Source organism: Lontra canadensis, unplaced genomic scaffold (assembly GCF_010015895.1).
Source record: "Lontra canadensis isolate GAN:19392208 unplaced genomic scaffold, GSC_riverotter_1.0 scaffold101, whole genome shotgun sequence".
NCBI lineage: Eukaryota > Metazoa > Chordata > Mammalia > Carnivora > Mustelidae > Lontra > Lontra canadensis.
This window is the reverse complement of record NW_022631095.1, coordinates 6,238,030-6,250,531: the sequence shown is the minus strand read 5'-3', so window position 1 is coordinate 6,250,531 and position 12,502 is coordinate 6,238,030. Positions and strand designations below refer to the sequence as shown.

At 44.1% G+C, this 12,502-nt stretch overlaps 1 protein-coding gene across 5 annotated transcripts in view; it reads right to left on the bottom strand.

Annotated features, from left to right (window-relative positions):
• The window catches only part of CSGALNACT1 (chondroitin sulfate N-acetylgalactosaminyltransferase 1), a 324,526-nt gene that overhangs the window by 179,179 nt on the left and 132,845 nt on the right, over positions 1-12,502 (bottom strand). For all 5 annotated transcript variants that reach the window (XM_032838035.1, XM_032838030.1, XM_032838031.1 and 2 more), the window contains one exon: positions 2,469-2,562. The gene's annotated coding sequence lies outside the window, so the exon portion shown is untranslated. The remainder of the gene's footprint in view (positions 1-2,468; positions 2,563-12,502) is intronic.

The window sequence follows — 12,502 nt, the reverse complement described above, 5'->3', positions numbered from 1 at the left end:
CTATAAAGGACCTACAAGGTTATCTATCTACAAAGAGAGTTTCTATGCCCCCAGACACTCCCCAAGGAACAGACCAGACCACCAACATGAGAATGGAAAGGCCTGTGCCCGGCTCAGAGGAGACTCCGAGAGACCCTGGGATGAAGAGTTGTGACCAAGCAGGAGCATCGGGCAGGGACCAGGAGACATCCTTTCTTCACTTTTCCACATACTGAATGGCCCTTCCACTCCTGTCGTCAGGGCCTCCTAGGAGCTGTTTCTGAATGCTGGTGATGCTCATCATAGGAATTGGTGCTGAAGGGTGAGAAAAGTTCCCCAGGAGAGCAGCAAGGAAGAAAGTAGGGCAAGCAGAAAGAGAAGTGTGAAGACCACCAGAGCTTCCGCACGCCCAGTGGGTGGGGGAGGGGCAGAAAGTAGAGACGGAACAGGTGTGATCTGGAGCACACCTTTCCCTCGTCAGGAGGAGAGGAATTAGCATGTGTGGAAATGCCACACACTTCTGGGTAGGGAGAGACAGGAAACATATCAACAGGGCGTGGAGTAGGGCAGGCAGCAACGGATGGGGAAGGAACGGTGTGGGGCCATAGGCTCTGCGAAGGATGTGTCTGCGACACCAGGACATCCTTATTGCCAACGTTTTATGGTCAATATTTGAATCAACAAGTGAACTGTCCTTGCTTGAACTCCATGCTCACCAGGCATTGGTATAGCGGGTCTGCCGACCAGAGGAAGAACACAACCCAGTCACTCTTCTCCCAAGTCACATGTTTGTTTCTTGCAAGTCTGGGGAAGGACCACTGCTGAGGGACAGTCAGGTCCCTCAGTCTAAAAAGGCCTCAATCTGTAAAGCGACGTTCCTGGAAGGCTGGCTTTCCCAAGCTGGTACTAAGCAGGTAAAGCCTTGGCTCCTTAGCAACTTCCCCTCTCTCTGCCCAGGGGTCCACAGCACTGTGAGCAGCACTAAAACCCCACTCGGGCTGCAGCTAAGCCCGTTGGTCTCCCAAGCCTTCCATGTCTTGCTATTCTAACAGCCTTGGACTAGAGCACAAACATCCTGTAACTTTGCATTTGCCCAGCTCGACCTTAGTCAGCTTTCTACCACTTCTCTATTTTATAAAATTGACTTGGCTCTTTTCTACTCTTATCTCAAAATTTTAATAATTAGGGTCTACATGATGTTCTACTAACACTGTTTTCTACATCATCCAAGCCATCCCCAAAAACATGAAACATCCCTAGACCAAAGATAAGAATAATTTCGTATGTCCCTCAAGTTGGCCCTGAATTGCTTAGGCCTGAGAGCCACATGACTTTCTACTCAGAAAATAACTGGTGAAGAATTATTCTTTTATTTTTGTTTGTATTATTAACTTTTGGCCAAGGTCATTTTAATTTTTCTATTGATAGTAACTCAGTTACAATCCCTTTTATACTCCCACACACTCCATTGTTTTAATGCAAAGCAGTTCATTAATGTAAAATCAAATCAGATGCTTTGACTTCCATTCTTTCATTTTAATCAGTGTGACAAAAGTAAAAACAAAACAAAGCAAATCCTGAACAAAACCTCTACAGAAATTTGTTAAATGAAGAGGAAAGGTGAGAAGAGCTTCTTGAAAATGCACATATGCTGAGCACAGCTTACCCATTTTTACTGTTATGTCTGTTGAGCCATTTCTAAAGAAAACTAGAAAAGGTTTGCTCTGTTGAAGACAGAAGCCTTGTATACAACTTCAGATTTCATACTGTTGCATTCCAACATTAATGATGTCCCTAAGGTTCTTGCTTTTTTTAACTTTAGTCTTGCCAAATGTAATGAAATATCTTATCGCAGTGAAACTCAAAATTACTGGTTATAAGAGCAGACCTACAACAATGTTCCATAGCTTTATATTTGTCCCCAGATGAAAACCAACCATATAATCCATTGGGCTACTATTCTCCAAGATTCTAGAAAGTATACCCCTATGATGTAAGTTAGAAAGGAAGATCGTTCTTCAATTTCCTGAACTATTTTACTTAAAGAACTATTTTGTGGCACAGTCAGAATGATGGCGCCCATTTGATTATGGGCTAACTATTTGAGAAAGCTGAATAGTCTGTCACAACTTCCAAAAAGAGAACTCTTCCTACTCAAGCGAATATTTAAGAAGAATTAAGTCATTCTTCTAACTACATTATTGGTTTAAGTCACTTGCCACCGTGAGAAGAAATAAATTCTAAAGAAGTTGGTAACATTCAATGTACATTATAAGCTTTCCAAAGTGAATAAAAAGATTCCAGGCAGCCAAATAATTGAACTACTTTGAGAAAGTATTCATATCTTAAAATAATAATTTGTTGTTAACCAAGCTATTGAGAGTAAAATGAAATTGGACACATTTCCAACACAGCCGGAATACGGAATACAACTCAGACCGGACCAAAGTCCGTTTCTTCAGCAATCTCTGACGACCAGACTCGCTTACCTGCAAGTATGAGGAGAGAAGCTGAGCCTGGAGCTACATCGTCCCTCCTCTGGGTGAAAATACTTGGGCTTCTTCCCGTGAAACGGAAAGGAATCTAAAACATAAGAAAATAAATTAAGTAAAATACAAATAAGAAGTAGGAGCCCCCTGTGAATTCCCATGTCTCCGCTCTAGGTGATATTACAAAATGGTCGAAATTTAAATCGTTTAGGATACAAAATACGATTCACCCCCCACACCCAGGACGGTGTTTCCCCCTCCCTATTTTAATGGATAAAATACAAAATATTCGTACACACGCACGCGCACGCACACGCGCGGTTTAAAACAAACGGCTGAAGCCCCGCAGGAGTGCGCATGAGGGCCGCCCCCCGACCTGAGAAGGACACCCTCCGCCCCAAAGCCAAACTCGCCTGAGAAAAACGCGCCCGCCGCCCGCGCACTGCTCCCGCACCCGCGGCTCGCGCGCTCTGTCCGCGCCGGAGTCCCTGGGCGTCCAGCGGGGGTCAGGAGTTAAAGTGCCGCCCCCTCGGAAAGGACCGTGTGCGGCGCCACCGCTTTTCTTTTTTCTTTTCTTTCCTTTTTATTTCCTTTTCCTTTTTCTTTTTTTAATGTTTTCATGGAACGCAATGTTACAAAAAAGCAAATCCTTCAAGTTCTGCCCAAGGGGCGGAAAGGGCGCGCGCGCTTCGGAAGGGTCCCGGGCGCATCCCCCGCCCCGCCCCCACCCCGGGTTCCGCGCGCGGCTGGCGCTGTCCCGCGGGCGGGGAGGGGCGCACATGCGTCCGCGAGCTTCCCCGGCCCCCGCCCGCTCGCGCGGCCCCCCCCAGCGCCCCCCCAGGGCCCGGCAGAGTGCGGCAAGGCGGGGATGGGCGATCGCCCCGCGCCACCCCTGCCTCCCGCGCCACCCCTGCCTGTAAGGGACGACACTGGAGGCCACAGATGTGTCAGCGCAGGTGAAAGCAGATGGAAACGAGGGACAAGAACACGTTCCGGAAGCAGAGGCCGGAGAACATTCTGGAAAGGGGCTGGGCCTCCTGTCGGAGAAGCGTTCATGACCGCACAGCGCCGTCTTGGATGGGTGAGCGGTCCCCCTCCCCCAGAGTGCTCGCGGTCTGGTCTCACATCGTCCTTATAGTTCAAGGGACAGCGAAAAGCAAGCCACACTCTTGTTCCCGTGCCACATGCGGGAGTGAAGAGGGGCCTGAAAGCCAAGACAGGACCGAGAAGCCCGCGGGCCACCGCTCGTCCTTTCTCACGGGGACAGCGGCCGTGTTCACAGCGGATCTGACACATTTCTGCTCCTCCCGGCGCCTAACTTTGAAGGTTTTCTCCGAGGCATCCCCGTGAACGGGACAACGCCACGTCCGTTGGGATCCGCACCTGCCTCCCAGTTTACAGTGGGTTTGAGGTTAAAGTGCGCAGGGCCTGCCCCGGGTCGTCCTCTCGGGAACAGGGACGGTGCCCTCCGCGGCTCCCAGGGGGACTCGGGGCTGCAGCTCGGCCTCTCCCTGGCCTTGCTCTCACCACCGACACGTCCATCCCTGCTTGGCTAATTAATCTCTGTCCCAGTGGAGTTGCTGTTGGCAGAAAGGCGGCCATGCCAAAGTGGAATAATCACTTGGACCCGAATCAGAGTTGTTTTCCATCCTTGACAGCAAATAACGTTATTCCAGCGCCTGCAGGCCAAGAGTTGAAATGAGTTTATAATTTGGCTTCCAATCTCACATTCTCATTCTCCACCACTTAAATTTTCTTTTCTGTCTTTTAGCATGCAGGGGGCAGCTTCGGAGGCTGAATCACTGACACGGTCTTTATTGATATCCTTAATGAATATCCTTTGCCATCTACATAAAAAGGAAACATCCGCATCGTCCAAAACCACACTTGTTTTAATAATGAAACTAAATAGACTGTCGGCTCATACCTCTGTATGATCATTAATAATCTAATTTGTACTTCTCTCTCCAGCAACTTGAAGAGAAACATTCACAGTTTTTTCATCCACACACAGTAGTGCACATTCATCCGGCTTCTAAGTGCCTGGCCCTCGCACTGGCAAACCACAGGGTGAGAGCCCCAGGACAGCCCAGCACCGCCCTCTTTCCCTAGTGAAAGAACTCATTAAAACTCCGATCCTTGGCTCTGGGAAGTACATTGTCTCCTTAGCAGTTCCAAATATCATGTTCCCCCAGAAAGCAGTCATCCCAAGTTAGTGATAGAAAAGGAGAGACAGGAAGGCAGAAACACTGACAAGACTCCTCGGAGATGGGGGTGGACGGCGAGTTGGCATCATGGAAAATTACTGAAGGTAAACGGAAGGTCCGTTAGGGAGAAGTGGGTGTGTTCAACTAGACACATCATCTATTAGAAGAAAGGCCAGGGGCACCAATGGCACGGCTACCATGTGCCATACCCTGTCTAGCTGCATTACATACAAACTCAACCCCCACAACAAGGCTACACCTATGTGTATTAATATTCCCATTCTACAGATGGAGAAAGTGAGGCTCAAAGGGGTTAAGAAACTTCCCTAGGAGTACATGCTAAAGCCAGGATTTCCTGACTTTAGAACCAAAGCTCTAGAGAGAAAAATGAAAAGCAAGCCCTTACTTTTTCTATTATGCGACACTGTCTTGGCTGCAAGATCTGGTCCTCCTGTGTGGTTCTCTAAGACCGTATGGGACCAACAGGGGCTTCAGCTGCATTAAAGCGGGGGCCTGGAAGAGACGCCAAAGGTGGCCATTGAGGCCTTGAGAACACAGCCCCTCCCTGATCCTCTGAATCCCTCACCCATATAAGAAATCTCAATGACAAAAACACACTCTTGGATGAGTCTTCCTGAGTATCAAAGAAACAATTAGAATTGTTCAAAATAAAATCTAAATCCAAGAAAACAACTGCAGGTGTGCAGATATAGTGCCCTGCTCTGTTCCATTGAGAAAATAGTTCTCAACAACATCCCTCAGTCTAAACATCTGTAGCCAGATCTGAGGTCCCCTCTCCTATCTCCAATGCCCTGTGTGTTCTCGGTCGTTTGGCATACAGAGTGAGACAATTATGTGGATTCACAAATTTTAATTATGGTAAAAAAGTAGGCGAGAGAAGGCCGATGTGCAGAGAGTGGCTGGGAGAACGTCCATGGAACAATCACATACTTGGATGTGGAAGTTTCCCAGCAGGATTCTAAAGGTTAGGAAGTCCATCCCACCACAGTCCCACAGTAATAGAGTCTGACATACATTAATTAACAGGACTCCATAAATAAGTCATCTTTTTTTTTTAAAGATTTTATTTATTTATTTGACAGAGTGAGAGATCACAAGTAGGCAGAGAAGCAGGCAGAGAGAGAGAGAGGGAAGCAGGCTCCCCACTGAGCAGAGAGCCGATGCGGGGCTCGATCCCAGGACCCTGGGATCACGACCTGAGCTGAAGGCAGAGGCTTTAACCCACTGAACCACCCAGGCACCCCAATAAGTCATCTTTTAACCATATTAAAAGGAGGCTACCAAAACTCAACTAGTGAAAACAGCAATCTAAAATGTTGAAAATGAGTACGTTGAGATCAATAATATTTTAACAATCTAGCAACCCATTCTATAAAATGTACAATTCCTAAGTGAAAGTTCACAGCAATTTAATTTCTAAAGAGCTTCAAAAACACAATTGATCCAATGGTACAATAATACCTATTCATGAGCCTTAAGCTCCAAGGCTTCCTCACCTTCATAAATGCCAATCTTTAACTCTTTAGTCCATCTAAACCCCATATGTATCAGATACATTGATTCCTGAAATGTGAGAAATAAGGAAGACGAACAAGCCCTTTCATCATCAATGTGCCGAAAGCAACAAAAGAAAGGCACCAAAATAGGCGGAGACTAGATATGTGTCTGCCAACTCAAGCTACCTGTGATATTTTTCTCTGTGTGTATATGGATAATAATATATGTTTTTAAATCTTAATGGTAATGTTTTTTATTTGTATAAATATGTTATGGTACTAGAAGACAGAGCAGGGATAGAGTCAGGAACTATGCAGACAACTTCTAAAATTATCTTTCTTAAGAATTTGTTTCAGAGGGGCCCCTGGGTGGCTCAGTCAGTTGAGCTTCCTACTCTTGGTTTCAGCTCAGGTCATGATCCCAGGGTCGTGGGATCGAGCCCTGTGTTGGGCTCAGCACAGAGTCTGCTCTTCCCTCTCCCTCTTTCATTCCCCCTCTGCTTCTGCCCCTGTCTCCCTCACTCCCATGCCCTCTCTCTCAAATAAATAAAATCTTAAAAACAAAGAATATGTTTCAGAAAAGAAAGTGCCCTTGCATGCCACCCATTATAAATCACATGTAACTATATTCTTGACCACAGTCTTTCCACATTAAATAATTATGCTGAAAATAGTACGTTTTAGAGCACAACTAACTTTAAAAGTCATGAGTTTCTAAAAAAATGTTGCTCTTCTGTTATCCAGTGAAATGAAAAACAGGATCACTGTGTCTTGGTCTAGCATGTACAGAAGCAGACTAAATAAGAAGATATCTCTTTATTTCTTTCTTATTCCTAATCCTTCCAGTGAAGTAGGTCACTCTTATTTTCTTCAATTTTTCATTCTGATAAATGGGGATAATCTCAGATACTCTTTGCAGAACTATTGAGACTATCAACAAAATTATATCGCTAAATTATTTGAAGTCTCTTTTTAAATGTACAGGTCTAGAGCAATTGAATTACTGGGTATTGACCCCAAAGATACAAATGTAGTGATCCTAAAGGGCACATGCACCCCAATGTTCACAGTAGCAATGTCCATAATAGCCAAACTGTGAAAGAGCCCAGATGTCCTTCAACAGATGAATGGATAAAGAAGATGTGGTATATATATATATATATATATATATATGGCTATTATTCAGCCATCAGAAAGGATGAAATCTTACCATTTACATTGATGTGGATGGAGCTAAAGGGCACTATGCTGAGCGAAAGAAGTCAGAGAAAGACAATTATCATATGGTTTCACTCATATATGGAATATAAGAAACAGCCCAGAGGACCATAAGGGAAGGAAGGGAAAACTGAACGAGAAGTCATCAGAGAGGGAGACAAACCATGAAAGACTCTTATCTTAGGAAACAAACTGAGGGTTGCTGGAGGGGAGGTGGGTGGGGGGATGGAGTAACTGGGTGATGGGCATTAAGGAGGGCACGTGATGTGATGAGCACTGGGTGTTTACACAACTGATGCATTACTAAACCCTACATCTGAAACCAAGGATGTACTATAGGTTGGTTAATTGAATTTAAATAAAAAAATAAAATGTGTGGGTCTATTAATACCTTAAAGGGTAACAAATCATATGTTATTTATAAAGATTTACCCAATGCCTCCCAAGCTAGTCAGTGGGGTCCCTGTGGGATCCCTGTTTGAGCCATCCTCACATTCTCAACCCGTGAACCAGGAGCACGTTCAAGAATGAAATGGCTCACATCTGACACAGAAATCCAGATAATATACTGTTAAAACAGAAAGGAAGATGGACTAATTTGAACTTGGGAAGACAGAGTTAGCTGTATTCTCCTGGAAAGAAACTACATTGCTCTGTTTGCCATTAGTTGTGAGCCTGATAACATCATCTCTCTCCTCCTTTAAGAGGCACACAGTTGCTGTTCCTCCATAAAGCAGAGTTCCTTTCCAGCACACGGCCCGCAGTGCCGCAGTGAGACCCATGGGCCGTTGTTCATCTGGTGAGATGTGCTCTTCGAATACCTTCTTCTGGGCCAGCTCCTCCCCGTTCAATCCTGCAGCTGTTCGACAGGTGCTGAGGACTGTCGCCGACGCTAATGAGGCACGAACAGTGTTTCGGGGAGATCTGCTGCACTTCATCCCAAGTAGAACAATAGATTTGGATTCTCCTCAGGGACTGAATGTTTGTGTCCCTCCCAAAATTCATACTGAAATTCTAATCCCAGTGTGATGGTATTTGGAGGTAGGGCCGTTCCAAGGTCATTGGGTCATGAAGGTGGAGTCCTCCCTCATGAGTGGGACCAGCGCCCTGAGAAGAGGCCAGAGAGCGAGCTAGCTCTTTGCTTGCCATGTGAGGACACAGTGAGAAGTCAGCTGTCTGCAACCCGAAGGAGGTTTTTCACCAGAATCTGACCATGGTGACACCATGACCTTGGACTTCCAGCTTCCAATGCTGGTAGAAATAAATGCCTGCTGTTGATAAGCCAGCCCGTTCATGGCATTCTGTTACAGCACCCCAGCTGACCAAGACATCGTCTTAAATGCATTCCTGTGAGACTTTAGGTTAAGTCCACTACTGCTTCAACTGTGTTTCCAGGCTGTAAAATAGAGGGTTTGGCCTAAGTCCTTGATTCTCAGTGAAGACGGGTGATCTTGATCTGTTGCTGGCCACCCACCCTAAGAATCCCTGTGGACAAGAAGATATGTTACAGCTGGGAACAAGCTGCCCAGACAAATGATGAAGATACAGGACAGCATTTAGGCTGAGATGCTAAGAGTAGGGAAGGGAGCTTTAAAACGGACAAGCTCAAAGAAGACACAATGCTCAAGAAGTATAGCTCATCAAGGTGCAATGTCCCAGACAACGGACCCCTACGCGAGGCAACTCAGAGAGAATCAGTCATACAGTGCAACTCCTCATACCCCCGCACACCAGTCCCTGTACAACAGGAACACTCAGAGGGCGTGGGTTTGTAGTTTGGAGAGCAGAGCCCCGGTCCCAGTTCTGCTGTTAAGTTCTTAGGACCTTGGGCTAGCCATCTGCAAAATGAACATTGGGACCAGGTAATGTCCAAGTTACCTTCAGGTAGAGAAACCACACCTTCTTTTCATTGTTCATTAGAAAGCTCTACCTACCACTAGAATGCCTGTAGCTTCTTTAAGGTTGGTACAGACATCTTTACTACAGGCTCAGTTTTTAAATGACTGTATTCCCAGGCTTCCCAGGCAGTAAGAGCACTCAGGACAACAGCTCAGAACACAAGTTCAAAATGCAGAGTGGGTAAAGTTTGTTTTCTCTGGCATTATGATTCCCTCTGGCTAAATGCTACCCTCCACACTGCCAAGTCTCCAGACTTCTGGCGCTGAGGCTTGATCAATAGTATTCACAGGGTTCGTGACACCGTGATAGATGAAGAAATTAAACCTTTCACCAAACTTCTATGGGCGTTTTGAATGGTAATTTTTATCTTCTTCCTTCCCAGATGCAGGAATGTCAATAGCTGAGAGATACTGTGGTGTTGGTAAAAAGTCATTATAAAATTGGACTTGCCTCCTAAATGATCTGTCATTATTTTGCAAATGTATTACTTCTGCTGTATCAATTTTTTAGTTTATTTCATGTTATGCTCCAGTTGCAAGGGAATTGAGAACATACTGTCCACATTTTCAAAAAAAAAGACTAACATTAACAGGGTAAATATTTCACTGTAAAAATAAAAACTGTAAATATTTTTGTAATTGAATTTATTCAATCAATTCATTGGGTTAGGCCAATGGAAGTATGCTCTTTCTAATATTGATAGCAAAGAGACAGGAGAAAATTTTAATCTCAACCTTTGAGTAGGTAAATAGTAATACTGTTTATGGACAACATTCTTGAAAACATGCGTTCAGAATGCAAACGGATGTTACGCTCAGGGAGCCTAAATTGCTATGTACTATTTACTCTGTATACTGGACAGTAATGAAATTGAAAATAAGAACAGGAAACACAGATATTTAATCAACAAATATTTTAAAATCATCAAAATATGTTGTCACCCCCTATCATGGCCAGTTAAGCAAGACAGAAGAGTGAACAAGGGAAAAATTGTTGAATACTCAGCAATAGAAACAAATAAGCAGTTGATACACATATCAACATGGATGATTATTATGCAGACTTGAAAGAAGCCAGACAAATAAAAAACATACTATATGATTCCATTTATATAAAATTCTAGCAAATCAGGGTTTGGCTGAGAATGGGGTTGGTGGTTGGGAGGGACCAGGAGGGACCAGGACGGTGGGATTACCTAGGGGCACCCAGAAATTCTGCTGGTGATAAATATGTTCATTGTCTTGATTTTCGTGATGGTTTCATGTGTATATCAAAACCAATCAAATTACATACTTTAAATATGTGGGTTTATTACATATCAATTATACCTCGATAAAGCTATAAAAATTACTGAAAGACAAAAATAGGAAAAATATTTAAAGATACCAAGTAGCTAAATTTTAGGTAGTTAAGATAGCTGTTGGATGAAAAGCTACAGAATAAAAAAGCTACTCTAGATCCATAAAGGACTACCAGAGAAAGATTTCTCATTGTTGAAATTTCAGGAAGTTTTACAATCCCAGAAAAGCCTTTCTGAGCACCTAAGGACCATGCCTAGATAATACCCATTCCTCCCTCAAAAAATAAAAAAAGTTCTTTCCTTAAGACTTTTGACAGAGGGGCGCCTGGGTGGCTCAGTGGGTTAAGCCGCTGCCTTCGGCTCAGGTCATGATCTCAGGGTCCTAGGATCGAGCCCCGCATCGGGCTCTCTGCTCAACGGGGAGCTTGCTTCCTCCTCTCTCTCTGCCTGCCTCTCTGCCTGCTCGTGATCTCTCTCTGTCAAATAAATAAAATCTTAAAAAAAAAAAAAACTTCTTTTTGACAGAAAGAGTTCTAACCATCCCCAGAACAACAATAATAATAGGCAGCATTTAGTGAGAACTTACTCTAACCCGGGCCCCCATCTAATGGGGTATCTCATTTAATCCTCACCTAAGGGCCCTAAAACATAAGTACTATTACGATACTCCATTTTACAGATGATACCAAAATTCAGAGAGGCTAAGTAATTTGCTTCGTGTCAGTCACCATCCCAGTGGTGAATCTAGGATATGAACCACGGGATGGATATGAGCTCTGATTCCAGAATCAAGTTCTTGAAATTAAACTTCTCCTCTGCTAGACAAACGGGATCCTGGAACAATGCTATAGATCATGATTTGCTGACTCACACCTCTGATGGCTTAAAGGAACTCTTTGTGAATTAAAGGGCTACATTTCTAAGTCTGAAGGCTAATCTTTTGCATGACAGATGCAGAAAAGGTCAGTAATGAAGTGATGGTGGAAGGTAAGGGTAATTCAGCAAGGTAGAGCAGGAAAAATAAGGGCCAGAAATCAACAGACTTGGTTTTGGCCATGTCCTCACTGGTGACTGTAACCTTGGGCAAGCCGTTTCTGCCCCTTGGGTCTATTTCCTCCTTGGCAAAATTAAGAGTTTGGACTAATCGATTTCTAAAACTCCTTCCAGCTCTGTGATTCTTGCCAGCCCTCTTTTGGGGAATATTCCTTGCATTTTGTAACTTGCGTCAAAAATTTTCCATGCCACCAAACACATTTCAGATACAAAGCGTCCTCAGTATCCTAAAACACCCAGAGTCCTCTCACACCTAGCAAAGTCCTTCATTATTTCCCAAAGATGTTCTACTCCCAGGGAAAAGAGGAGCATCCTTCCACCCAGGCCTGCCATGTTCTCTTGTGCACTCCAACAGTCTTTCACTTCACAACCACTAACAAGTTGATTTAGGCATCCCAGTGATGAAAAGGAAGTACCCCACCACCCAGCACCTCATTCCATTTTCCCTGTGAAGCTTCTGACATCTGAAATGATTCAAAGTACTTAGTATGTTATGACTGTAGGTGCCCAATTCCATTTATTTCCATTCCTATTGGTTCTCTAAAGTGGCTATCCTCTCTTTGCCCTAAAAACACATTATTTTCTCTTTTTAAATGATGGATTTTGTGACCCTCTGGGGAGACATAAAAAAAAAAAAAGAGCAACTAAATAAGGCAGCTGTAAACTATTTCAGCATCTATAAAACCTTCTCCTTTATCACAAAAGAAAAGAAAGAAGAAAAAGCAGCTGGAAAAAAAAATGCAGCTGATAGGGAACTTGATATCTTTAAGAACAACTTCTCTCATGAATTTTCATCTCCGTATTTTGGCATTTTAGCTGACTTGGAAATTATTTCTAGGA